We start from the raw sequence: 26,858 nt of genomic DNA on the forward strand, positions 1-26,858 counted from the left end.
AGAGATATTGGCAAGGAAAAGCTGTCTTGTACCTTTGCATTTTTCTCCCAAACGAAGGTCACTAGAAAGAAATTTTTAAAGCCTCCTGTTAGGCCATCATCTACACGACATAGCCCTGAATTTTCCAATACGTAGCTCTTTGCAAAAGAGAGATATTGGCAAGGAAAAGCTGTCTTGTACCTTTGCATTTTTCTCCCAAACGAAGGACACTAGAAAGAAAATTTTAAAGCCTCCTGTTAGGCCATCATCTACACGACATAGCCCTGAATTTTCCAATGCGCAGCTCTTTGCAAAAGAGAGATATTGGCAAGGAAAAGCTGTCTTGTACCTTTGCATTTTTCTCCCAAACGAAGGACACTAGAATAAAAATTTTAAAGCCTCCTGTTAGGCCATCATCTACACGACATAGCCCTGAATTTTCCAATGCGCAGCTCTTTGCAAAAGAGAGATATTGGCAAGGAAAAGCTGTCTTGTACCTTTGCATTTTTCTCCCAAACGAAGGTCACTAGAAAGAAAATTTTAAAGCCTCCTGTTAGGCCATCATCTACACGACATAGCCCTGAATTTTCCAATGCGTAGCTCTTTGCAAAAGAGAGATATTGGCAAGGAAAAGCTGTCTTGTACCTTTGCATTTTTCTCCCAAACGAAGGACACTAGAAAGAAAATTTTAAAGCCTCCTGTTAGGCCATCATCTACACGACATAGCCCTGAATTTTCCAATGCGCAGCTCTTTGCAAAAGAGAGATATTGGCAAGGAAAAGCTGTCTTGTACCTTTGCATTTTTCTCCCAAACGAAGGACACTAGAAAGAAAATTTTAAAGCCTCCTGTTAGGCCATCATCTACACGACATAGCCCTGAATTTTCCAATGCGCAGCTCTTTGCAAAAGAGAGATATTGGCAAGGAAAAGCTGTCTTGTACCATTGCATTTTTCTCCCAAACGAAGGACACTAGAAAGAAAATTTTAAAGCCTCCTGTTAGGCCATCATCTACACGACATAGCCCTGAATTTTCCAATGCGCAGCTCTTTGCAAAAGAGAGATATTGGCAAGGAAAAGCTGTCTTGTACCATTGCATTTTTCTCCCAAACGAAGGACACTAGAAAGAAAATTTTAAAGCCTCCTGTTAGGCCATCATCTACACGACATAGCCCTGAATTTTCCAATGCGCAGCTCTTTGCAAAAGAGAGATATTGGCAAGGAAAATCTGTCTTGTACCTTTGCATTTTTCTCCCAAACGAAGGTCACTAGAAAGAAAATTTTAAAGCCTCCTGTTAGGCCATCATCTACACGACATAGCCCTGAATTTTCCAATGCGCAGCTCTTTGCAAAAGAGAGATATTGGCAAGGAAAAGCTGTCTTGTACCTTTGCATTTTTCTCCCAAACGAAGGTCACTAGAAAGAAATTTTTAAAGCCTCCTGTTAGGCCATCATCTACACGACATAGCCCTGAATTTTCCAATGCGTAGCTCTTTGCAAAAGAGAGATATTGGCAAGGAAAAGCTGTCTTGTACCTTTGCATTTTTCTCCCAAACGAAGGACACTAGAAAGAAAATTTTAAAGCCTCCTGTTAGGCCATCATCTACACGACATAGCCCTGAATTTTCCAATGCGCAGCTCTTTGCAAAATAGAGATATTGGCAAGGTAAAGCTGTCTTGTACCTTTGCATTTTTTTCCCAAACGAAGGACACTAGAATTAAAATTTTAAAGCCTCCTGTTAGGCCATCATCTACACGACATAGCCCTGAATTTTCCAATGCGCAGCTCTTTGCAAAAGAGAGATATTGGCAAGGAAAAGCTGTCTTGTACCTTTGCATTTTTCTCCCAAACGAAGGACACTAGAAAGATAATTTTAAAGCCTCCTGTTAGGCCATCATCTACACGACATGGCCCTGAATTTTCCAATGCGCAGCTCTTTGCAAAAGAGAGATATTGGCAAGGAAAAGCTGTCTTGTACCTTTGCATTTTTCTCCCAAACGAAGGACACTAGAATTAAAATTTTAAAGCCTCCTATTAGTGCTTCATCTAAACGGCATAGCCCTGAATTTTCCAATGCGTAGCTCTTTGCAATAGAGAGATATTGGCAAGGAAAAGCTGTCTTGTACCTTTGCATTTTTCTCCCAAACGAAGGACACTAGAATTAAAATTTTAAAGCCTCCTGTTAGGCCATCATCTACACGACATAGCCCTGAATTTTCCAATGCGCAGCTCTTTGCAAAAGAGAGATATTGGCAAGGAAAAGCTGTCTTGTACCTTTGCATTTTTCTCCCAAACGAAGGACACTAGAAAGAAAATTTTAAAGCCTCCTGTTAGGCCATCATCTACACGACATAGCCCTGAATTTTCCAATGCGCAGCTCTTTGCAAAAGAGAGATATTGGCAAGGAAAAGCTGTCTTGTACCATTGCATTTTTCTCCCAAACGAAGGACACTAGAAAGAAAATTTTAAAGCCTCCTGTTAGGCCATCATCTGCACGACATAGCCCTGAATTTTCCAATGCGCAGCTCTTTGCAAAAGAGAGATATTGGCAAGGAAAAGCTGTCTTGTACCTTTGCATTTTTCTCCCAAACGAAGGTCACTAGAAAGAAAATTTTAAAGCCTCCTGTTAGGCCATCATCTACACGACATAGCCCTGAATTTTCCAATGCGCAGCTCTTTGCAAAAGAGAGACATTGGCAAGGAAAAGCTGTCTTGTACCTTTGCATTTTTCTCCCAAACGAAGGACACTAGAAAGAAAATGTTAAAGCCTCCTGTTAGGCCATCATCTACACGACATAGCCCTGAATTTTCCAATGCGTAGCTCTTTGCAAAAGAGAGATATTGGCAAGGAAAAGCTGTCTTGTACCATTGCATTTTTCTCCCAAACGAAGGACACTAGAAAGAAAATGTTAAAGCCTCCTGTTAGTGCTTCATCTACACGGTATAGCCCTGAATTTTCCAATGCGCAGCTCTTTGCAAAAGAGAGATATTGGCAAGGAAAAGCTGTCTTGTACCTTTGCATTTTTCTCCCAAACGAAGGACACTAGAATGAAAATTTTAAAGCCTCCTGTTAGTGCTTCAGCTACACGGCATAGCCCTGAATTTTCTAATGCGTAGCTCTTTGCAAAAGAGAGATATTGGCAAGGAAAAGCTGTCTTGTACCTTTGCATTTTTCTCCCAAACGAAGGACACTAGAAAGAAAATTTTAAAGCCTCCTGTTAGGCCATCATCTATACGACATAGCCCTGAATTTTCCAATGCGTAGCTCTTTGCAAAAGAGAGATATTGGCAAGGAAAAGCTGTCTTGTACCTTTGCATTTTTCTCCCAAACGAAGGACACTAGAAAGAAAATTTTAAAGCCTCCTGTTAGGCCATCATCTACACGGCATAGCCCTGAATTTTCCAATGCGCAGCTCTTTGCAAAAGAGAGATATTGGCAAGGAAAAGCTGTCTTTACCTTTGCATTTTTCTCCCAAACGAAGGTCACTAGAAAGAATTTTTTAAAGCCTCCTGTTAGTGCTTCAGCTACACGGCATAGCCCTGAATTTTCTAATGCGTAGCTCTTTGCAAAAGAGAGATATTGGCAAGGAAAAGCTGTCTTGTACCTTTGCATTTTTCTCCCAAACGAAGGACACTAGAAAGAAAATTTTAAAGCCTCCTGTTAGGCCATCATCTATATGACATAGCCCTGAATTTTCCAATGCGTAGCTCTTTGCAAAAGAGAGATATTGGCAAGGAAAAGCTGTCTTGTACCTTTGCATTTTTCTCCCAAACGAAGGACACTAGAAAGAAAATTTGAAAGCCTCCTGTTAGGCCATCATCTACACGGCATAGCCCTGAATTTTCCAATGCGCAGCTCTTTGCAAAAGAGAGATATTGGCAAGGAAAAGCTGTCTTTACCTTTGCATTTTTCTCCCAAACGAAGGACACTAGAAAGATAATTTTAAAGCCTCCTGTTAGGCCATCATCTACACGACATAGCCCTGAATTTTCCAATGCGTAGCTCTTTGCAAAAGAGAGATATTGGCAAGGAAAAGCTGTCTTGTACCTTTGCATTTTTCTCCCAAACGAAGGACACTAGAATTAAAATTTTAAAGCCTCCTGTTAGTGCTTCATCTAAACGGCATAGCCCTGAATTTTCCAATGCGTAGCTCTTTGCAATAGAGAGATATTGGCAAGGAAAAGCTGTCTTGTACCTTTGCATTTTTCTCCCAAACGAAGGACACTAGAATTAAAATTTTAAAGCCTCCTGTTAGGCCATCATCTACACGACATAGCCCTGAATTTTCCAATGCGCAGCTCTTTGCAAAAGAGAGATATTGGCAAGGAAAAGCTGTCTTGTACCTTTGCATTTTTCTCCCAAACGAAGGACACTAGAAAGAAAATTTTAAAGCCTCCTGTTAGGCCATCATCTACACGACATAGCCCTGAATTTTCCAATGCGCAGCTCTTTGCAAAAGAGAGATATTGTCAAGGAAAAGCTGTCTTGTACCATTGCATTTTTCTCCCAAACGAAGGACACTAGAAAGAAAATTTTAAAGCCTCCTGTTAGGCCATCATCTACACGACATAGCCCTGAATTTTCCAATGCGCAGCTCTTTGCAAAAGAGAGATATTGGCAAGGAAAAGCTGTCTTATACCTTTGCATTTTTCTCCCAAACGAAGGTCACTAGAAAGAAAATTTTAAAGCCTCCTGTTAGGCCATCATCTACACGACATAGCCCTGAATTTTCCAATGCGCAGCTCTTTGCAAAAGAGAGATATTGGCAAGGAAAAGCTGTCTTGTACCTTTGCATTTTTCTCCCAAACGAAGGTCACTAGAAAGAAAATTTTAAAGCCTCCTGTTAGGCCATCATCTACACGACATAGCCCTGAATTTTCCAATGCGCAGCTCTTTGCAAAAGAGGGATATTGGCAAGGAAAAGCTGTCTTGTACCTTTGCATTTTTCTCCCAAACGAAGGACACTAGAAAGAAAATGTTAAAGCCTCCTGTTAGGCCATCATCTACACGACATAGCCCTGAATTTTCCAATGCGTAGCTCTTTGCAAAAGAGAGATATTGGCAAGGAAAAGCTGTCTTGTACCATTGCATTTTTCTCCCAAACGAAGGACACTAGAAAGAAAATTTTAAAGCCTCCTGTTAGTGCTTCATCTACACGGTATAGCCCTGAATTTTCCAATGCGCAGCTCTTTGCAAAAGAGAGATATTGGCAAGGAAAAGCTGTCTTGTACCTTTGCATTTTTCTCCCAAACGAAGGACACTAGAATGAAAATTTTAAAGCCTCCTGTTAGTGCTTCAGCTACACGGCATAGCCCTGAATTTTCTAATGCGTAGCTCTTTGCAAAAGAGAGATATTGGCAAGGAAAAGCTGTCTTGTACCTTTGCATTTTTCTCCCAAACGAAGGACACTAGAAAGAAAATTTTAAAGCCTCCTGTTAGGCCATCATCTATACGACATAGCCCTGAATTTTCCAATGCGTAGCTCTTTGCAAAAGAGAGATATTGGCAAGGAAAAGCTGTCTTGTACCTTTGCATTTTTCTCCCAAACGAAGGACACTAGAAAGAAAATTTTAAAGCCTACTGTTAGGCCATCATCTACTAGACATAGCCCTGAATTTTCCAATGCGTAGCTCTTTGCAAAAGAGAGATATTGGCAAGGAAAAGCTGTCTTGTACCTTGCATTTTTCTCCCAAACGAAGGACACTAGAAAGAAAATTTGAAAGCCTACTGTTAGGCCATCATCTACAAGACATAGCCCTGAATTTTCCAATGCGTAGCTCTTTGCAAAAGAGAGATATTGGCAAGGAAAAGCTGTCTTGTACCTTTGCATTTTTCTCCCAAACGAAGGACACTAGAAAGATAATTTTAAAGCCTCCTGTTAGGCCATCATCTACACGACATAGCCCTGAATTTTCCAATGCGCAGCTCTTTGCAAAAGAGAGATATTGGCAAGGAAAAGCTGTCTTGTACCTTTGCATTTTTCTCCCAAACGTAGGACACTAGAAAGAAAATTTTAAAGCCTCCTGTTAGGCCATCATCTACACGGCATAGCCCTGAATTTTCCAATGCGCAGCTCTTTGCAAAAGAGAGATATTGGCAAGGAAAAGCTGTCTTTACCTTTGCATTTTTCTCCCAAACGAAGGGCACTAGAAAGATAATTTTAAAGCCTCCTGTTAGGCCATCATCTACACGACATAGCCCTGAATTTTCCAATGCGTAGCTCTTTGCAAAAGAGAGATATTGGCAAGGAAAAGCTGTCTTGTACCTTTGCATTTTTCTCCCAAACGAAGGGCACTAGAAAGATAATTTTAAAGCCTCCTGTTAGGCCGTCATCTACACGACATAGCCCTGAATTTTCCAATGCGCAGCTCTTTGCAAAAGAGAGATATTGGCAAGGAAAAGCTGTCTTGTACCTTTGCATTTTTCTCCCAAACGAAGGACACTAGAAAGATAATTTTAAAGCCTCCTGTTAGTGCTTCATCTACACGGCATAGCCCTGAATTTTCCAATGCGTAGCTCTTTGCAATAGAGAGATATTGGCAAGGAAAAGCTGTCTTGTACCTTTGCATTTTTCTCCCAAACGAAGGACACTAGAAAGATAATTTTAAAGCCTCCTGTTAGTGCTTCCTCTACACGGCATAGCCCTGAATTTTCCAATGCGTAGCTCTTTGCAATAGAGAGATATTGGCAAGGAAAAGCTGTCTTGTACCTTTGCATTTTTCTCCCAAACGAAGGACACTAGAAAGATAATTTTAAAGCCTCCTGTTAGTGCTTCATCTACACGGCATAGCCCTGAATTTTCCAATGCGTAGCTCTTTGCAAAAGAGAGATATTGGCAAGGAAAAGCTGTCTTGTACCTTTGCATTTTTCTCCCAAACGAAGGACACTAGAAAGATAATTTTAAAGCCTCCTGTTAGGCCATCATCTACACGACATAGCCCTGAATTTTCCAATGCGCAGCTCTTTGCAAAAGAGAGATATTGGCAAGGAAAAGCTGTCTTGTACCTTTGCATTTTTCTCCCAAACGAAGGACACTAGAAAATAAGAATTTACTTACCGATAATTCTATTTCTCGGAGTCCGTAGTGGATGCTGGGGTTCCTGAAAGGACCATGGGGAATAGCGGCTCCGCAGGAGACAGGGCACAAAAGTAAAGCTTTTACAGGTCAGGTGGTGTGTACTGGCTCCTCCCCCTATGACCCTCCTCCAGACTCCAGTTAGGTACTGTGCCCGGACGAGCGTACACAATAAGGGAGGATTTTGAATCCCGGGTAAGACTCATACCAGCCACACCAATCACACCGTACAACTTGTGATCTAAACCCAGTTAACAGTATGATAACAGAGGAGCCTCTGAAAGATGGCTTCCTAAACAATAACCCGAATTAGTTAACAATAACTATGTACAAGTATTGCAGATAATCCGCACTTGGGATGGGCGCCCAGCATCCACTACGGACTCCGAGAAATAGAATTATCGGTAAGTAAATTCTTATTTTCTCTATCGTCCTAAGTGGATGCTGGGGTTCCTGAAAGGACCATGGGGATTATACCAAAGCTCCCAAACGGGCGGGAGAGTGCGGATGACTCTGCAGCACCGAATGAGAGAACTCCAGGTCCTCCTTTGCCAGGGTATCAAATTTGTAAAAATTTACAAACGTGTTCTCCCCTGACCACGTAGCTGCTCGGCAGAGTTGTAATGCCGAGACCCCTCGGGCAGCCGCCCAAGATGAGCCCACCTTCCTTGCGGAATGGGCCTTAACAGATTTAGGCTGTGGCAGGCCTGCCACAGAATGTACAAGTTGAATTTTGTTACAAATCCAACGAGCAATCGACTGCTTAGAAGCAGGTGCACCCAACTTGTTGGGTGCATACAGTATAAACAGCGAGTCAGATTTTCTGACTCCAGCCGTCCTTTAAATGTATATTTTTAAGGCTCTGACAACGTCCAACAACTTGGAGTCCTTCAAGTCGTCTGTAGCCGCAGGCACTACAATAGGCTGGTTCAGGTGAAACGCTGATACCACCTTAGGGAGAAAATGCGGACGCGTCCGCAGCTCTGCCCTATGTCGAATGGAAAATTAAATATGGGCTTTTATAAAACAAAGCCGCCAGTTCAGATACTCTCCCGGCCGAAGCCAGGGCCAGTAACATAGTCACTTTCCATGTGAGATATTTCAAATCCACATTCTTTAGTGGTTCAAACCAATTGGATTTGAGGAAATCTAAAACTACATTTAGATCCCACGGTGCCACCTTAGGCACCACAGGAGGCTGTATATGCAGTACTCCTTTGATAAAAATCTGGACCTCAGGGACTGAGGCCAATTCTTTTTGGAAGAATATTGATAGGGCCGAAATTTGAACCTTAATAGATCCCAATTTGAGACCCATAGACAATCCTGATTGCAGGAAATGTAGGAAAACGACCCAGTTGAAATTCCTCCATCGGAGCACTCCGCTGCTCGCACCACGCAACATATTTTCGCCAAATACGGCGATAATGCTTCGCGGTGACTTCCTTCCTTGCCTTTATCAAGGTAGGAATGACTTCTTCTGGAATGCCTTTTCCTTTTAGGATCTGGCATTCAAACGCCATGCCGTCAAAACGCAGCCGCGGTAAGTCTTGAAAAAGACAAGGACCCTGCTGAAGCAGGTCCCTTCTCAGAACTAGAGGCCACGGATCGTCCGTGACCATCTCTTGAAGTTCCGGGTACCAAGTCCTTCTTGGCCAATCCGGAGCCACTAGTCTTACTCCTCTTTGCCGTATAATCCTCAATACCTTTGGTATGAGAGGCAGAGGAGGAAACACATATACCGACTGGTACACCCAAGGTGTTACCAGCGCGTCCACAGCTATTGCCTGCGGATCTCTTGACCTGGCGCAATACCTGTCCAGTGTTTTGTTGAGGCGAGACGCCATCATGTCCACCATTGGTTTTACCCAACGGTTTAATAGCATGTGGAAAACTTCTGGATGAAGTCCCCACTCTCCCGGGTGAAGGTCGTGTCTGCTGAGGAAGTCTGCTTCCCAGTTGTCCACGCCCGGGATGAATACTGCTGACAGTGCTATCACGTGATTCTCCGCCCAGCGAAGGATCCTGGCAGCTTCTGCCATTGCCCTCCTGCTTCTTGTGCCGCCCTGTCTGTTTACATGGGCGACTGCCGTGATGTTGTCCGACTGGATCAACACCGGTCTTCCTTGAAGCAGAGGTTCCGCCTGGCTTAGAGCATTGTAGATTGCTCTTAGTTCCAGAATGCTTATGTGAAGAGACTTTTTCAGGCTCGACCACACTCCCTGGAAATTTCTTCCCTGTGTGACTGCTCCCCAGCCTCTCAGGCTGGCATCCGTGGTCACCAGGATCCAATCCTGCATGCCGAATCTGCGGCCCTCCAATAGATGAGCCTCCTGCAACCACCACAGAAGGGATACCCTTGTCCTCGGCGACAGGGTTATCCGCAGGTGCATCTGAAGATGCGACCCTGACCATTTGTCCAACAGATCCCTTTGCATGGAATCTGCCGAAAGGGATTGCTTCGTAAGAAGCTACCATTTTTTCCCAGGACTCTTGTGCATTGATGTACAGACACCTTTCCTGGTTTTAGGAGGTTCCTGACCAGGTCAGATAACTCCTTGGCTTTTTCTTCGGGAAGAAAAACCTTTTTCTGAACTGTGTCCAGAATCATCCCCAGGAACAGCAGACGAGTTGTCGGCATTAATTGGGATTTTGGAATATTCAGAATCCATCCGTGCTGCTTTAGCACCTCTTGAGATAGTGCTAAACCCATCTCTAGCTGTTCTCTGGACCTTGCCCTTATTAGGAGATCGTCCAAGTATGGGATAATTAATACGCCTTTTCTTCGAAGAAGAAATATTATCTCGGCCATTACCTTTGTAAAGACCCGAGGTGCCGTGGACAAACCAAACGGCAGCGTCTGAAACTGATAGTGACAGTTTTGTACAACGAACCTGAGGTACCCCTGGTGTGAGGGGTAATTGGAACGTGGAGATACGCATCCTTGATGTCCAAGGATACCATAAAGTCCCCTTCTTCCAGGTTCGCTATCACTGCTCTGAGTGACTCCATCTTGAACTTGAACTTCTTTATGTACAGGTTCAAGGACTTCAGATTTAGAATAGGCCTTACCGAGCCATCCGGCTTCGGTACCACAAAAAGAGTGGAATAATACCCCTTCCCTTGTTGTAGAAGAGGTACCTTGACTATCACCTGCTGAGAATACAGCTTGTGAATGGCTTCCAAAACCGTCTCCCTTTCTGAGGGGGACGTTGGTAAAGCAGACTTCAGGAAACGGCGAGGTGGCTCTGTCTCTAATTTCAACCTGTACCCCTGAGATATTATCTGCAGGATCCAGGGATTTACCTGCGAGTGAGCCCACTGCGCGCTGTAATTCTTGAGACGACCGCCTACCGCCCCCGAGTCCGCTTGCGAAGCCCCAGCGTCATGCTGAGGCTTTTGTAGAAGCCGGGGAGGGCTTCTGTTCCTGGGAAGGAGCTGCCTGTTGCTGTCTCTTCCCTCGTCCTCTGCCTCGTGGCAGATATGAATAGCCCTTTGCTCTCTTATTTTTAAAGGAACGAAAGGGCTGCGGTTGAAAGGTCGGTGCCTTTTTCTGTTGGGGAGTGACTTGAGGTAGAAAGGTGGATATCCCGGCCGTAGCCGTGGCCACCAAATCCGATAGACCGACCCCAAATAACTCCTCTACGCATCGCCTGTCCACTGTCGTGTCCATAAAGCTCTTCTGGCCGAAATGGACATAGCACACTTACCCGTGATGCCAGTGTGCAGATATCTCTCTGTGCATCACGCATATAAAGAAATGCATCCTTTATTTGTTCTAACGACAGTAAAATATTGTCCCTGTCCAGGGTATCAATATTTTCGATCAGGGACTCTGACCAAACTACCCCAGCACTGCACATCCAGGCAGTCGCAATAGCTGGTCGTAGTATAACACCTGCATGTGTGTATATACCTTTTTGGATATTTTCCATCCTCCTATCTGATGGATCTTTAAGTGCGGCCGTCTCAGGAGAGGGTAACGCCACTTGTTTTGATAAGCGTGTTAGCGCTTTGTCCACCCTAGGAGGTGTTTCCCAGCGCTCCCTAACCTCTGGCGGGAAAGGGTATAAAGCCAATAACTTCTTTGAAATTAGCAGTTTTTTATCGGGGCACCCCACGCTTCATCACACACGTCATTTAATTCTTCTGATTCGGTAAAAACTACTGGTAGTTTTTTCACACCCCACATAATACCCTGTTTAGTGGTACCTGTAGTATCAGCTAAATGTAACATCTCCTTTATTGCCAAAATCATATAACGTGTGGCCCTACTGGAAAATACGGTTGATTCGTCACCTTCACCACCGGAATCAGTGCCTGTGTCTGGGTCTGTGTCGACCGACTGAGGCAAGGGGCGTTTTACAGCCCCTGACGGTGTTTGAGGCGCCTGGACAGGCACTAATTGAGTGTCCGGCCGCCTCATGTCGGCAAACGACTGCTTAAGCGAGTTGACGCTATCCCGTAATTCCACAAATAAAGGCATCCATTCTGGTGTCGACCCCCTAGGAGGTGACATCCTCATATTTGGCAATTGCTCCGCCTCCACACCAATAACGTCCTCATACATGTCGACACACACGTACCGACACACAGCAGACACACAGGGAATGCTCTATACGAAGACAGGACCCACTAGCCCTTTGGGGAGACAGAGGGAGAGTCTGCCAGCACACACCAAAAAGCGCTATATATGACAGGGATAGCCTTATGATTAAGTGCTCCCTTATAGCTGCTTTTATATTAATATATTGCCATTTATTTTGCCCCCCCTCTCTGTTATACCCTGTTTCTGTAGTGCAGTGCAGGGGAGAGACCTGGGAGCCTTCCTGACCAGCGGAGCTGTGACAGAAAATGGCGCCGTGTGCTGAGGAGATAGGCCCCGCCCCTTTTTCGGCGGGCTCGTCTCCCGCTATTTAGTACATTTAGGCAGGGGTAAATATCTCCATATAGCCTCTGGGGCTATATGTGAGGTATTTTTAGCCTTTTTAAAGGTTTTCATTTGCCTCCCAGGGCGCCCCCCCCCCAGCGCCCTGCACCCTCAGTGACTGCCGTGTGAAGTGTGCTGAGAGGAAAATGGCGCACAGCTGCAGTGCTGTGCGCTACCTTAAGAAGACTGCAGGAGTCTTCAGCCGCCGATTCTGGACCTCTTCTTGCTTCAGCATCTGTGAGGGGGCCGGCGGCGTGGCTCCGGTGACCATCCAGGCTGTACCTGTGATCGTCCCTCTGGAGCTTCATGTCCAGTAGCCAAGAAGCCAATCCATCCTGCACGCAGGTGAGTTCACTTCTTCTCCCCTCTGTCCCTCGTTGCAGTGATCCTGTTGCCAGCAGGAATCACTGTAAAATAAAAAACCTAAGCTAAACTCTCTAAGCAGCTCTTTATGAGAGCCACCTAGAATTGCACCCTTCTCGGCCGGGCACAAAAATCTAACTGGAGTCTGGAGGAGGGTCATAGGGGGAGGAGCCAGTACACACCACCTGACCTGTAAAAGCTTTACTTTTGTGCCCTGTCTCCTGCGGAGCCGCTATTCCCCATGGTCCTTTCAGGAACCCCAGCATCCACTTAGGACGATAGAGAAAGATAATTTTAAAGCCTCCTGTTAGGCCATCATCTACACGACATAGCCCTGAATTTTCCAATGCGCAGCTCTTTGCAAAAGAGAGATATTGGCAAGGAAAAGCTGTCTTGTACCTTTGCATTTTTCTCCCAAACGAAGGACACTAGAAAGAAAATTTTAAAGCCTCCTGTTAGGCCATCATCTACACGGCATAGCCCTGAATTTTCCAATGCGCAGCTCTTTGCAAAAGAGAGATATTGGCAAGGAAAAGCTGTCTTGTACCTTTGCATTTTTCTCCCATACGAAGGACACTAGAAAGAAAATTTTAAAGCCTCCTGTTATTCCATCATCTACACGACATAGCCCTGAATTTTCCAATGCGCAGCTCTTTGCAAAAGAGAGATATTGGCAAGGAAAAGCTGTCTTGTACCATTGCATTTTTCTCCCAAACGAAGGACACTAGAAAGAAAATGTTAAAGCCTCCTGTTAGGCCATCATCTACACGACATAGCCCTGAATTTTCCAATGCGTAGCTCTTTGCAAAAGAGAGATATTGGCAAGGAAAAGCTGTCTTGTACCTTTGCATTTTTCTCCCAAACGAAGGACACTAGAAAGATAATTTTAAAGCCTCCTGTTAGGCCATCATCTACACGACATAGCCCTGAATTTTCCAATGCGCAGCTCTTTGCAAAAGAGAGATATTGGCAAGGAAAAGCTGTCTTGTACCTTTGCATTTTTCTCCCAAAAGAAGGACACTAGAAAGAAAATTTTAAAGCCTACTGTTAGGCCATCATCTACAAGACATAGCCCTGAATTTTCCAATGCGTAGCTCTTTGCAAAAGAGAGATATTGGCAAGGAAAAGCTGTCTTGTACCTTTGCATTTTTCTCCCAAACGAAGGACACTAGAAAGAAAATTTTAAAGCCTACTGTTAGGCCATCATCTACAAGACATAGCCCTGAATTTTCCAATGCGTAGCTCTTTGCAAAAGAGAGATATTGGCAAGGAAAAGCTGTCTTGTACCTTTGCATTTTTCTCCCAAACGAAGGACACTAGAAAGATAATTTTAAAGCCTCCTGTTAGGCCATCATCTACACGACATAGCCCTGATTTTTACAATGCGCAGCTCTTTGCAAAAGAGAGATATTGGCAAGGAAAAGCTGTCTTGTACCTTTGCATTTTTCTCCCAAACGAAGGACACTAGAAAGATAATTTTAAAGCCTCCTGTTAGGCCATCATCTACACGACATAGCCCTGAATTTTCCAATGCACAGCTCTTTGCAAAAGAGAGATATTGGCAAGGAAAAGCTGTCTTGTACCTTTGCATTTTTCTCCCAAACGAAGGACACTAGAAAGAAAATTTTAAAGCTTCCTGTTAGGCCATCATCTACACGGCATAGCCCTGAATTTTCCAATGCGCAGCTCTTTGCAAAGGAGAGATATTGGCAAGGAAAAGCTGTCTTGTACCTTTGCATTTTTCTCCCAAACGAAGGACACTAGAATGAAAATTTTAAAGCCTCCTGATAGTGCTTCATCTACACGGTATAGCCCTGAATTTTCCAATGCGCAGCTCTTTGCAAAAGAGAGATATTGGCAAGGAAAAGCTGTCTTGTACCTTTGCATTTTTCTCCCAAACGAAGGACACTAGAAAGATAATTTTAAAGCCTACTGTTAGGCCATCATCTACACGACATAGCCCTGAATTTTCCAATGCGCAGCTCTTTGCAAAAGAAAGATATTGGCAAGGAAAAGCTGTCTTGTACCTTTGCATTTTTCTCCCAAACGAAGGACACTAGAAAGAAAATTTTAAAGCCTCCTGTTAGGCCATCATCTACACGACATAGCCCTGAATTTTCCAATGCGCAGCTCTTTGCAAAAGAGAGATATTGGCAAGGAAAAGCTGTCTTGTACCTTTGCATTTTTCTCCCAAACGAAGGACACTAGAAAGAAAATTTTTAAGCCTCCTGTTAGGCCATCATCTACACGGCATAGCCCTGAATTTTCCAATGCGCAGCTCTTTGCAAAAGAGAGATATTGGCAAGGAAAAGCTGTCTTGTACCTTTGCATTTTTCTCCCAAACGAAGGACACTAGAAAGAAAATTTTAAAGCCTCCTGTTAGTGCTTCATCTACACGGTATAGCCCTGAATTTTCCAATGCCCAGCTCTTTGCAAAAGAGAGATATTGGCAAGGAAAAGCTGTCTTGTACCTTTGCATTTTTCTCCCAAACGAAGGACACTAGAAAGAAAATTTTAAAGCCTCCTGTTAGGCCATCATCTACACGACATAGCCCTGAATTTTCCAATGCGCAGCTCTTTGCAAAAGAGAGATATTGGCAAGGAAAAGCTGTCTTGTACCTTTGCATTTTTCTCCCAAACGAAGGACACTAGAAAGATAATTTTAAAGCCTCCTGTTAGGCCATCATCTACACGACATAGCCCTGAATTTTCCAATGCGCAGCTCTTTGCAAAAGAGAGATATTGGCAAGGAAAAGCTGTCTTGTACCTTTGCATTTTTCTCCCAAACGAAGGACACTAGAAAGATAATTTTAAAGCCTCCTGTTAGGCCATCATCTACACGACATAGCCCTGAATTTTCCAATGCGCAGCTCTTTGCAAAAGAGAGATATTGGCAAGGAAAAGCTGTCTTGTACCTTTGCATTTTTCTCCCAAACGAAGGTCACTAGAAAGAAAATTTTAAAGCCTCCTGTTAGGCCATCATCTACACGACATAGCCCTGAATTTTCCAATGCGCAGCTCTTTGCAAAAGAGAGATATTGGCAAGGAAAAGTTGTCTTGTACCTTTGCATTTTTCTCCCAAACGAAGGACACTAGAAAGAAAATTTTAAAGCCTCCTGTTAGGCCATCATCTACACGACATAGCCCTGAATTTTCCAATGCGCAGCTCTTTGCAAAAGAGAGATATTGGCAAGGAAAAGCTGTCTTGTACCTTTGCATTTTTCTCCCAAACGAAGGACACTAGAAAGAAAATGTTAAAGCCTCCTGATAGGCCATCATCTACACGACATAGCCCTGAATTTTCCAATGCGCAGCTCTTTGCAAAAGAGAGATATTGGCAAGGAAAAGCTGTCTTGTACCTTTGCATTTTTCTCCCAAACGAAGGACACTAGAAAGAAAATTTTAAAGCCTCCTGTTAGGCCATCATCTACACGACATAGCCCTGAATTTTCCAATGCGCAGCTCTTTGCAAAAGAGAGATATTGGCAAGGAAAAGCTGTCTTGTACCTTTGCATTTTTCTCCCAAACGAAGGACACTAGAAAGATAATTTTAAAGCCTCCTGTTAGGCCATCATCTACACGACATAGCCCTGAATTTTCCAATGCGCAGCTCTTTGCAAAAGAGAGATATTGGCAAGGAAAAGCTGTCTTGTACCTTTGCATTTTTCTCCCAAACGAAGGACACTAGAAAGATAATTTTAAAGCCTCCTGTTAGGCCATCATCTACACGACATAGCCCTGAATTTTCCAATGCGCAGCTCTTTGCAAAAGAGAGATATTGGCAAGGAAAAGCTGTCTTGTACCTTTGCATTTTTCTCCCAAACGAAGGTCACTAGAAAGAAAATTTTAAAGCCTCCTGTTAGGCCATCATGCTTCGTGTGTCAGGAGCATGTGAGTGTCAGGTGCGTGTGTGTGTCAGGCGCTGCGTGTGTCAGGCGCTGCATGTGTCAGGCGCTGCGTGTGTCAGGCGCTGCGTGTGTCAGGCGCTGCCTGTGCGTTAGGCGCTGCGTGTCTGTGTGTGTCAGGCGCTGCGTGTCTGTGTGTGTCAGGCGCTGCGTGTGTGTCAGGCGCTGCCTGTGCGTGTGTGCCAGGCGCTGCCTGTGCGTGTGTGTCAGGCGCCGCGTGTCTGTCAGGCGCCGCGTGTGCGTCAGGCGCCGCTTGTGCGTCAGGCGCCGCGTGTGCGTCAGGCGCCGCGTGTCTATGTGCGTCAGGCGCCGCGTGTCTATGTGCGTCAGGCGCCGCGTGTGAGTGTGTGCGTGTGTGTCAGGTCCGTGTGAGTGTCAGGTGCTGCGTCTGTGTGTGCGTGTGTCAGGTGCTGCGTGTGAGTGTGTGCGCGTGTGTCAGGTCCGTGTGAGTGTCAGGTGCTGTGTGTGTGTGTGTCAGGTGCTGTGTGTGTGCGTGTGTGTCAGGTGCTGTGTGTGTGTGTGTGTGTGTGTCAGGTGCTGTGTGCGTGTGCGTCCAGCGCTGCATATGCGTATGCGTGTCAGGCGTTGCATGTCTGTGTGTGTCAGGCGCTGCGTGTCTGGGGGGGGTGGCCGGACACACAGCTGAGAGGGGGGGGGGTGGCTGGACACACAGCAGAGAGGGGAGGGTGACCGGACACACGGCAGGGAGGGGAGGGGGTAGGGGGTGGCCGAACACAGCAGGAAGAGGGGGGAGTTGACCAGAAGAAAGCACAAACACAGTCCCCCACTACCACAAATAATGCAGTTGAGTTTCCCACATTTGGGGAAATCACAGGGGTCAGCATACCCAGAATGCAATGAATGAACCTCACCCTGGGAGAACAATCTTCATGACCATGGTATCTCCTATGCAAAATAAGTATGATTTGGGATAGGGCTGGGGAGGGCCGCTGCAGCCCTTGTAGATTCTTATAAATAAAAGTTCTTCTTTTCTTGTCAAAATTAATAGCTAAGAATAGGCTGCCTGAGGCAGCCCCCTCTTAAGTGGCCTGCTACTGAAGGCACCAACTACAAACTGAGCTCCCTGTTCATGGAAGCGAGGTTATAGAGGAGGGGGCGCTGAGCATCTTGGGAACAGTCAAAAGCTTTGAGCCTGTTGGTGCCTCAGATCAAGATCCTACTCTACACCCCAATGTGAATCCTTGTGGAGTCCAGTGTACCCCACAGAAGAAATGAATGTGTCACACCCATTGGCAGCAACATTAGAATAGCTGCTGATGGGCACAATTGAGAAAGGAAGGGGGGAAAACATTTGAATCCAGCACATATATGTAATTTGAATATGTAATTTGTACCTTCCTACTTTAAAATGTAATGGATGAACCTCACCCTGTGAGAACTATCTTCATGATCAAGAGATCTCATACGCAAGAAAAGCATGTGCTGGGATAGGGCTGTGGAGGGCGGCTGCTCGGGCACACACCCGTCAAGTTAAGGAGATTCAACTGAGGAAGCACAAGGGAACTGCAGGGAGACCACATATTTTCAGATGAACATGAGAGGGCGGAAGGCTGCCTAATACTGAAGCACCCTCAAACATCAAACCATATGCAACAACTAGTACAAGCATTCCTGGGGAAAGGTCTGCAGCAGACGGATTTGCATACGGTGATGTCATCCAAGCAATGGGCATAGTTGGCTGCAACCCTCGTCTGCATATGAAAAGAGAAAATGGTCACGCAGGGCATGGCGGCCTTTGTGGGGTTGCGCTTGGATGACCCCTAGATCGCTTTATACACCCCCATCAGTGTGGGGCTCATGTTGGCCATGCCCAAGCCCCTGAAGCATTCAAGCTGATTTCTTGCAGCAGCTGGACCCAGTAACAGCTCCAGAGTTGCTCTACAAGACAAGTAAAAGGGTGTGAGCCCTGCAGCACCACCTGTAGTTTGCATACACACATATATAGGACAGCATCTCTTATATGCCCCAGGGGCAATAAAATAGTAGCCTTATCTAGGGTATCCGTCCATGCCGCTACAGCACTACACACCCAGGCCGACGCAATTGCCGGTCTGAGTAAGGTACCTGAATGTGTATAAATGGACTTCAGGGTAATCTCCTGTTTGCGGTCAGCAGACTCTTTGAGGGTAGCCGTATCCTGGGACGGGAGGGCTACCTTCTTGGATAAGCGTGTTAATGCTTTGTCCACCCAAGGGGAGGATTCCCATCGTAACCTATCCGTTGATGGGAAAGGGGAATCCTTTTGGAAATCTGCAGGAGATTCCCAAGCTTTTTCACATAACTCGTTCAGCTCGTGTGAGGGGGGAAAGGTTACCTCAGGCTTCTTTCCCTTGTACATATGTACCCTCTTGTCAGGGATAGGGGGCTCCTCTGTGATGTGCAAAACATCTTTTATTGCCATAATCATATATCAAATGTATTTTGCCAATTTTGGCTGTAACTTTGCATCATCGTAATCGACACTGGAGTCAGAATCCGTGTCGGTATCTGTGTCAACAATCTGGATAGTGGGCGCTTATGAGACCCTGACAGTCCCTGCGACATAGGATTAGGCATTGGTTGAGACCCTGACTGTCCCAAAGCTTCTGCCTTGTCTAATCTTTTGTGCAATGAGTTTACACTAGCATTTTAAACATTCCACATATCCATCCAATCAGGTGTCGGCGGAGACACCACGTTCATTTGCTCCCGCTCCTCTCTAATATAGCCTTCTTCCTCAGACATGTCGACACACGTGTACCGACACACTACACACACAGGGAATGCTTTTTCTGAAGACAGTTTCCCCACAAGGCCCTTTGGAGAGACAGAGAGAGAGTATGCCAGCAGACAGCAAACTAGGCTGGAGAGAGACCTAAGACAAAGAAATCTGAATTATATGAAAGCCGACCAGTGGAAACACAAATTATGCAGCCAAGTTTCCCACATTTGGGGAAATCACAGGGGCAGCACACCCAGAGTGCAATGGGTGAGTCTTGCCCTGGGAGAAGCACCTTCATGATCATAGTATCTCACCTGGCAGGTAAGTAGGAGTTGGGCTAGAGCTGGGGAGGGTCGCTGCTCGGGCACCCCCCTGTCAAATGAAGGAGATCCAACTGAGGCAGCACAAGGGAACTCTCGAAAGAAGAACAAGGCTAGAGGAAGATCTGAGACAAAGAAATCTGACTTTTACCAGAGCTGACCAGAGGAAAGCACAAACACAGTCCCCCACTACCACAAATAATGCAGTCGAGTTTCCCACATTTGGGGAAATCACAGGGGTTAGCATACTCAGAATGCAATGAATGAACCTCACCCTGGGAGAACAATCTTCATGACCATGGTATCTCCTATGCAAAATAAGTATGATTTGGGATAGAGCTGGGGAGGGCCGCTGCTCAGGCACATCTCTGTCAAGTAAAGGAGATTCAACTGAGGCAGCACAAGGGAACTCTCATCTGGGGACAACAACTGCAGGGAGAACACATATTTTCAGATGAACATGGGAGGGCAGAAGGCTGCCTAATACTGAAGCACCCCCAAACAACAAACCAAATGCAACAACTAGTACAAGCATTCCTGGGGGAAGGCCTGCAGCAGATGGATTTGCATACGGTGATGTCATCCAAGCAGTGGGTCAAAGTTGGCTTCAACCCTCATCTGCATATGAAAAGAGAAAAGGGGCGTGCAGGGCATGGCGGCCTTTTGCGGCGCTTGGATGACCCCTAGTTCGCATTAAACACCTCCACCCTCCTTCGGTGTGGGGCTCATGTTGGCTATGCCCCAGCCCCTGAAGCATTCAAGCTGATTTCTTGCAGCAGCTGGGCACTGTAACAGCTCCAGAGCTGCTCTGTAAGGCAAGTAAAAGGGTGTGGGCACTGCAGCACTACCTGTAGTTCGCATTGTGCGTTGGAAGGCACAAAGTAAGCAGACAGGAGGAGAAGTCAGGATAGTGCACAAGGGTATAGAAGGGAGGGGCTCAAAAAAAAAAGAAGTGGAAACAGACAGCAAACTAGGCTGGAGAGAGACCTGAGACAAAGAGATCTGAATTATATGAAAGCAGACCAGTGGAAACACAAATTATGCAGTCAAGTGTCCCACATTTGGGGAAATCGCAGGAGCAGCACACCCAGAGTGCAATGGGTGAGCCTTGCCCTGGGAGAAGCACCTTCCTGATCATAGTATCTCACTTGGCACGTAAGTAGGAGTTGGGCTAGAGCTGGGGAGGGTCGCTGCTCGGGCACCCCCCTGTCAAGTGAAGGAGATCCAACTGAGGCAGCACAAGGGAACTCTCAAAAGAAGAACAAGGCTAGAGGAAGATCTGAGACAAAGAAATCTGACCTGTTTTTCCCAAGAGGAAACTATATTAGGAATGCAGACATATGATGGTGGCCCTGTTGGCACCACCGATAACTGACTGGGTAAATGTTTCAGTAATATCAGAGTAAGGTTGGATAAATCTGTGTCCCAGACACAGACGTAGAGAATAGATGTGATATTCATGGCTATGTTTCTTTTCCCTCAGGCCCCGCTGGGTCGCAAAAATGTTATTTTGCCCAGTTACTACACACTGATACTGACACGGATACTGATACTTATGTCGACCATAAGTTTCCTGATTAGATCCAATATTGGCAAGGAGCATTCAGTACATGATTGTGGATATTATGGACATATTAAAATCACTGAAGACCCTGCTGTTCCTGACAAAGGGGTCTATATGTATGTATATATAGATATATAATGAAAGCTGATGTAACGTTCCTCCATCTCTGTTTGAGAAAGTCTGGGCCAGCTCGACAAAATGGTTTCAAATCCCCAAAAGGATTCTGGTTGTTTATTCATTTCCCGCCGCGGACAGAATACAAATACATGTGCATGGGTGAGTAGTAGTATTCAAGAATTGGTCGAATACCTTGTCATCCGATATAGATACCCTGGAGAGATGGGATACTCCTTACGTTGTATCATATCAAGGACACTGCAGCATACTTACGTGAGACTGCAAGGGATATAGGACTCTTGAGTTCACGGGCCAATTTCATGGCAGTGTCGGATAGGAGGGCATTGTGGATTCACCAAGAGAATGCTGATGCTGACTCCAAGAAGAAAGGGAGTCTCTTCCCTATGAAGGTGAAGCCTTGTTTGGTGATATCTAATTAGCACACAGGTAAGGAATTAAGAAAATCTTTATTTAAGGGTGAAGATGTTTCTCACAAAATCGTTGCCCCAATGCATCGTTGAAATTCAAGCTGGAAAGATGATTTTAATATATCACTTGTACATTTTGTATTGCTCTTCTGGTGACAATGTAGTTTGTTTTTGTCAATTACCATTTTAATAATAGGGTAAAGAAAATTAAGTGGATTTTTGAAAGAAAACAATACTGTCAATATACTATTAAAACAAATTAAAATGGTAAAAGTTATTGTACTTTAAGTAAAAATAAAAGAGACAAAATATCAATCCCAGTTTTGGATTACTTTAATTAACAAAAAAAAATGCATATAGCAGAGGATAGTTTCAATCTGCCTACCTCTGGGTTATGGGCCCAGCATGCTTCCATTGCTGTACTCTGCTGCACATGTAAGTGCAAGAGATCCTGAAGCACTCACTCATCATGGGAAAGTACCAATGTGTTTCTTCGTTGGTTGATAGAAGAAACATCTTACAAAAACTCTCCAGATTATTGACTTTTTTAAGTTTTTCTAGGAAACGTTTTAGATGAATGCTTATTAGCATTTGTCAGTATGTACTTTTGCAAAGTGTCTCTGTGGCGCAATCAGTTAGTATGTACGGCTATTAACCAAAAGGTTAGTGGTTCAATCCCACCCAGGGACGTAATTGACCTTGTTATCAGATTTTTGTGATCTTTAAGTAGACAAGTCAAATTTCATACCCCCTGTTATTGTGTAGGGTACCTGGCCTTCTCTGATGTAATCAGAGTTAGATTTGATTCAGTGATTTTATAAAAAAAGCTAGGAAGCACAATTTAGCAGTGGGTAGCAGAGAAAAAAAATATGCTGGCAGAAAAATCCAATTGAGTGATTAAACAGCTCTTTATTTTCTGGCTTTATTTTTATGCTAACAAATTTGTTCTCTGAAAAGTGTCCACAAAGCCAAGTCTCTGATTAACACCTTTGTAAGGATGGTTTTTCACCTATTACTAAATTAAACTTGCTTCATTGGAAAGGCAGCAAGATGCATCCTCATTTCAATGTCTACTGAAATAATACAGGTTGACACCAGGAAACATTAACGCCACTGCATCCTTGCTGCTTTCTCATGTGGAAGTCTGTTTAATGTGAAAACAAGGTGATATCTAATTAGCACACAGGTAAGGAATTAAGAAAATCTTTATTTAAGGGTGAAGATGTTTCTCACAAAATCGTTGCCCCAATGCATCATTGAAATTCAAGCTGGAAAGATGATTTTAATATATCACTTGTACATTTTGTATTGCTCTTCTGGTGACAATGTAGTTTGTTTTTGTCAATTACCATTTTAATAATAGTGTAAAGAAAATTAAGTGGATTTTTGAAAGAAAACAATACTGTCAATATACTATTAAAACAAATTAAAATGGTAAAAGTTATTGTACTTTAAGTAAAAATAAAAGAGCCAAAATATCAATCCCAGTTTTGGATTACTTTAATTAACAAACAAAAAAATGCATATAGCAGAGGATAGTTTCAATCTGCCTACCTCTGGGTTATGGGCCCAGCATGCTTCCATTGCTGTACTCTGCTGCACATGTAAGTGCAAGAGATCCTGAAGCACTCACTCATCATGGGAAAGTACCAATGTGTTTCTTCGTTGGTTGATAGAAGAAACATCTTACAAAAACTCTCCAGATTATTGACTTTATTAAGTTTTTCTAGGAAACGTTTTAGATGAATGCTTATTAGCCTTTGTCAGTATGTACTTTTGCAAAGTGTCTCTGTGGCACAATCAGTTAGTGTGTACGGCTTTTAACCAAAAGGTTGGTGGTTCAATCCCACCCAGGGACGTAATTGACCTTGTCATCAGATTTTGGTGATATTTAAGTAGACAAGTCAAAATTTCAAACCCCCTCTTATTGTGTAGGGTACCTGGCCTTCTCTGATGTAATCAGAGTTAGATTTGATTCAGTGATTTTATAAAAACATCTAGGAAGCACAATTTAGCAGTGGGTTGCAGAGAAAAAGAAATATGCTTGCAAAAAAATCAAATTGCTTGATTTAACAGCTCTTAATTTTCTTGCTTAATTTTTATGCTAACAAATTTGTTCTCTGAAAAGTGTCCACAAAGCCAAGTCTCTGATTAACACCTTTGTAGGGATGGTTTTTCACCTATTACTAAATTAAACTTGCTTCATTGGAAAGGCAGCAAGATGCATCCTCATTTCAATGTCTACTGAAATAATACAGGTTGACACCAGGAAACATTAACGCCACTGCATCCTTGCTGCTTTCTCATGTGGAAGTCTGTTTAATGTGAAAACAAGGTGATATCTAATTAGCACACAGGTAAGGAATTACGAAAATCTTTATTTAAGGGTGAAGATGTTTCTCACAAAATTGTTGCCCCAATGCATCATTGAAATTCAAGCTGGAAAGATGATTTTAATATATCACTTGTACATTTTGTATTGCTCTTCTGGTGACAATGTAGTTTTTTTTGTCAATTACCATTTTAATAACAGGGTTAAGAAAATTAAGTGGATTTTTGAAAGAAAACTATACTGTCAATATACTATTAAAACAAATTAAAATGGTAAAAGTTATTGTACTTTAAGTAAAAATAAAAGAGCAAAAATATCAATCCCAGTTTTGATTACTTAAATTAACAAAAAAAATGCATATAGCAAAGGATAGTTTCAATCTGCCTACCTCTGGGTTATGGGTCCAGCATGCTTCCATTGCAGTACTCTGCTGCACATGTAAGTGCAAGAGATCCTGAAGCACTCACTCATCATGGGAAAGTACCAATGTGTTTATTCGTTGGTTGATGGAAGAAACATCTTACAAAAACTCTCCAGATTATTGATTTTTTTATGTTTTTCTAGGAAACGTTCTAGATGTATGCTTATTAACCTTTGTCAGTATGCACTTTTTGCAAAGTGTCTCTGTGGCGCAATCGGTTAGTGTGTTCGGCTATTAACCGAAAGGTTGGTGGTTCAATCCCACCCAGGGACGTAATTAAACTTGTGATCAGATTTTGGTGATATTTAAGTAGACAAGTCAAAATTTCAAACCCCCTCTTATGGTGTAGGGTACATGGCCTTCTCTGATGTAATCAGAGTTAGATTTGATTCAGTGATTTTATAAAAAAACAGCTAGGAAGCACAATTTAGCAGTGGGTTGCAGAGAAAAAAAATATGCTGGCAGAAAAATCCAATCGAGTGATTAAACAGCTCTTCATTTTCTGGCTTTATTTTTATGCTAACAAATTTGTTCTCTGAAAAGTGTCCACAAAGCCAAGTCTCTGATTAACACCTTTGTAAGGATGGTTTTTCACCTATTACTAAATTAAACTTGCTTAATTGGAAAGGCAGCAAGATGCATTCTCATTTCAATGTCTACTGAAATAATACAAGTTGACACCAGGAAACATTAACGCCACTGCATCCTTGCTGCTTTCTCATGTGGAAGTCTGTTTAATATGAAAACAAGGTGATATCTAATTAGCACACAGGTAAGGAATTAAGAAAATCTTTATTTAAGGGTGAAGATGTTTCTCACAAAATCGTTGCCCCAATGCATCATTGAAATTCAAGCTGGAAATATGATTTTAATATATCACTTGTACATTTTGTATTGATCTTCTGGTGACAATGTAGTTTGTTTTTGTCAATTACCATTTTAATAATAGGGTAAAGAAAATGAAGTGGATTTTTGAAAGAAACCAATACTGTCAATATACTATTAAAACAAATTAAAATGGTAAAAGTTGTTGTACTTTAAGTAAAAATAAAAGAGCCAAAATATCAATCCCAGTTTTGGATTTCTTTAATTAACAAAAAAAATGCATATAGCAGAAGATAGTTTCAATCTGCCTACCTCTGGGTTATGGGCCCAGCATGCTTCCATTGCTGTACTCTGCTGCACATGTAAGTGCAAGAGATCCTGAAGCACTCACTCATCATGGGAAAGTACCAATGTGTTTCTTCGTTGGTTGATGGAAGAAACATCTTACAAAAACTCTCCAGATTATTGACTTTTTAAAGTTTTTCTAGGAAACGTTTTAGATGAATGCTTATTAGCCTTTGTCAGTATATACTTTTACAAAGTGTCTCTGTGGCGCAATCAGTTAGTATGTACGGCTATTAACCAAAAGGTTGGTGGTTCAATCCCACCCAGGTACCTAATTGACCTTGTTATCAGATTTTGGTGATCTTTAAGTAGACAAGTCAAAATTTCAAACCCCCTGTTATGGTGTAGGGTACCTGGCCTTCTCTGATGTAATCAGAGTTAGATTTGATTCAGTGATTTTATAAAAACAGCTAGGAAGCACAATTTAGCAGTGGTTTGCAGAGAAAAAAAATATGCAGGCAGAAAAATCCAATTGAGTGATTAAACAGCTCTTTATTTTCTGGCTTTATTTTTATGCTAACAAATTTGTTCTCTGAAAAGTGTCCACAAAGCCAAGTCTCTGATTAACACCTTTGTAAGGATGGTTTTTCACCTATTACTAAATTAAACTTGCTTCATTGGAAAGGCAGCAAGATGCATCCTCATTTCAATGTCTACTGAAATAATACAGGTTGACACCAGGAAACATTAACGCCACTGCATCCTTGCTGCTTTCTCATGTGGAAGTCTGTTTAATGTGAAAACAAGGTGATATCTAATTAGCACACAGGTAAGGAATTAAGAAAATCTTTATTAAAGGGTGAAGATGTTTCTCACAAAATCGTTGCCCCAATGCATCATTGAAATTCAAGCTGGAAAGATGATTTTAATATATCACTTGTACATTTTGTATTGCTCTTCTGGTGACAATGTAGTTTGTTTTTGTCAATTACCATTTTAATAATAGGGTAAAGAAAATTAAGTGGATTTTTGAAAGAAAACAATACTGTCAATATACTATTAAAACAAATTAAAATGGTAAAAGTTATTGTACTTTAAGTAAAAATAAAAGAGCCAAAATATCAATCCCAGTTTTGGATTACTTTAATTAACAAACAAAAAAATGCATATAGCAGAGGATAGTTTCAATCTGCCTACCTCTGGGTTATAGGCCCAGCATGCTTCCATTGCTGTACTCTGCTGCACATGTAAGTGCAAGAGATCCTGAAGCACTCACTCATCATGGGAAAGTACCAATGTGTTTCTTCGTTGGTTGATAGAAGAAACATCTTACAAAAACTCTCCAGATTATTGACTTTTTTAAGTTTTTCTAGGAATCGTTTTAGATGAATGCTTATTAGCAATTGTCAGTATGGACTTTTGCAAAGTGTCTCTGTGGCGCAATCAGTTAGTGTGTACGGCTATTAACCAAAAGGTTGGTGGTTCAATCCCACCCAGGGACGTAATTGACCTTGTTATCAGATTTTGGTGATCTTTAAGTAGACAAGTCAAATTTCATACCCCCTGTTATGGTGTAGGGTACCTGGCCTTCT

The 26,858-nt window shown here is 43.1% G+C and overlaps 5 non-coding genes across 5 annotated transcripts; 1 reads left to right on the plus strand and 4 right to left on the minus strand.

Moving 5' to 3' along the window:
- Positions 1–17,011: 17,011 nt before the first annotated feature.
- Positions 17,012–17,175, minus strand: LOC135040966 (U1 spliceosomal RNA). Its single transcript, XR_010234706.1, has one exon. It is a non-coding gene; the product is annotated as a U1 spliceosomal RNA (small nuclear RNA).
- A 1,965-nt stretch (positions 17,176–19,140) lies between these two features.
- On the minus strand, positions 19,141–19,303 carry LOC135040970 (U1 spliceosomal RNA). The gene has a single exon (XR_010234711.1). It is a non-coding gene; the product is annotated as a U1 spliceosomal RNA (small nuclear RNA).
- A 152-nt stretch (positions 19,304–19,455) lies between these two features.
- LOC135040964 (U1 spliceosomal RNA) lies at positions 19,456–19,619 on the minus strand. Its single transcript, XR_010234704.1, has one exon. It is a non-coding gene; the product is annotated as a U1 spliceosomal RNA (small nuclear RNA).
- A 675-nt stretch (positions 19,620–20,294) lies between these two features.
- On the minus strand, positions 20,295–20,457 carry LOC135040968 (U1 spliceosomal RNA). The gene has a single exon (XR_010234708.1). It is a non-coding gene; the product is annotated as a U1 spliceosomal RNA (small nuclear RNA).
- Positions 20,458–24,355: 3,898 nt separating this feature from the next.
- On the plus strand, positions 24,356–24,429 carry TRNAN-AUU (transfer RNA asparagine (anticodon AUU)). Its single transcript has one exon. It is a non-coding gene; the product is annotated as a tRNA-Asn (tRNA).
- Positions 24,430–26,858: the final 2,429 nt, after the last annotated feature.

Source organism: Pseudophryne corroboree, unplaced genomic scaffold (genome assembly GCF_028390025.1).
Source record: "Pseudophryne corroboree isolate aPseCor3 unplaced genomic scaffold, aPseCor3.hap2 scaffold_785, whole genome shotgun sequence".
Taxonomy (NCBI): domain Eukaryota; kingdom Metazoa; phylum Chordata; class Amphibia; order Anura; family Myobatrachidae; genus Pseudophryne; species Pseudophryne corroboree.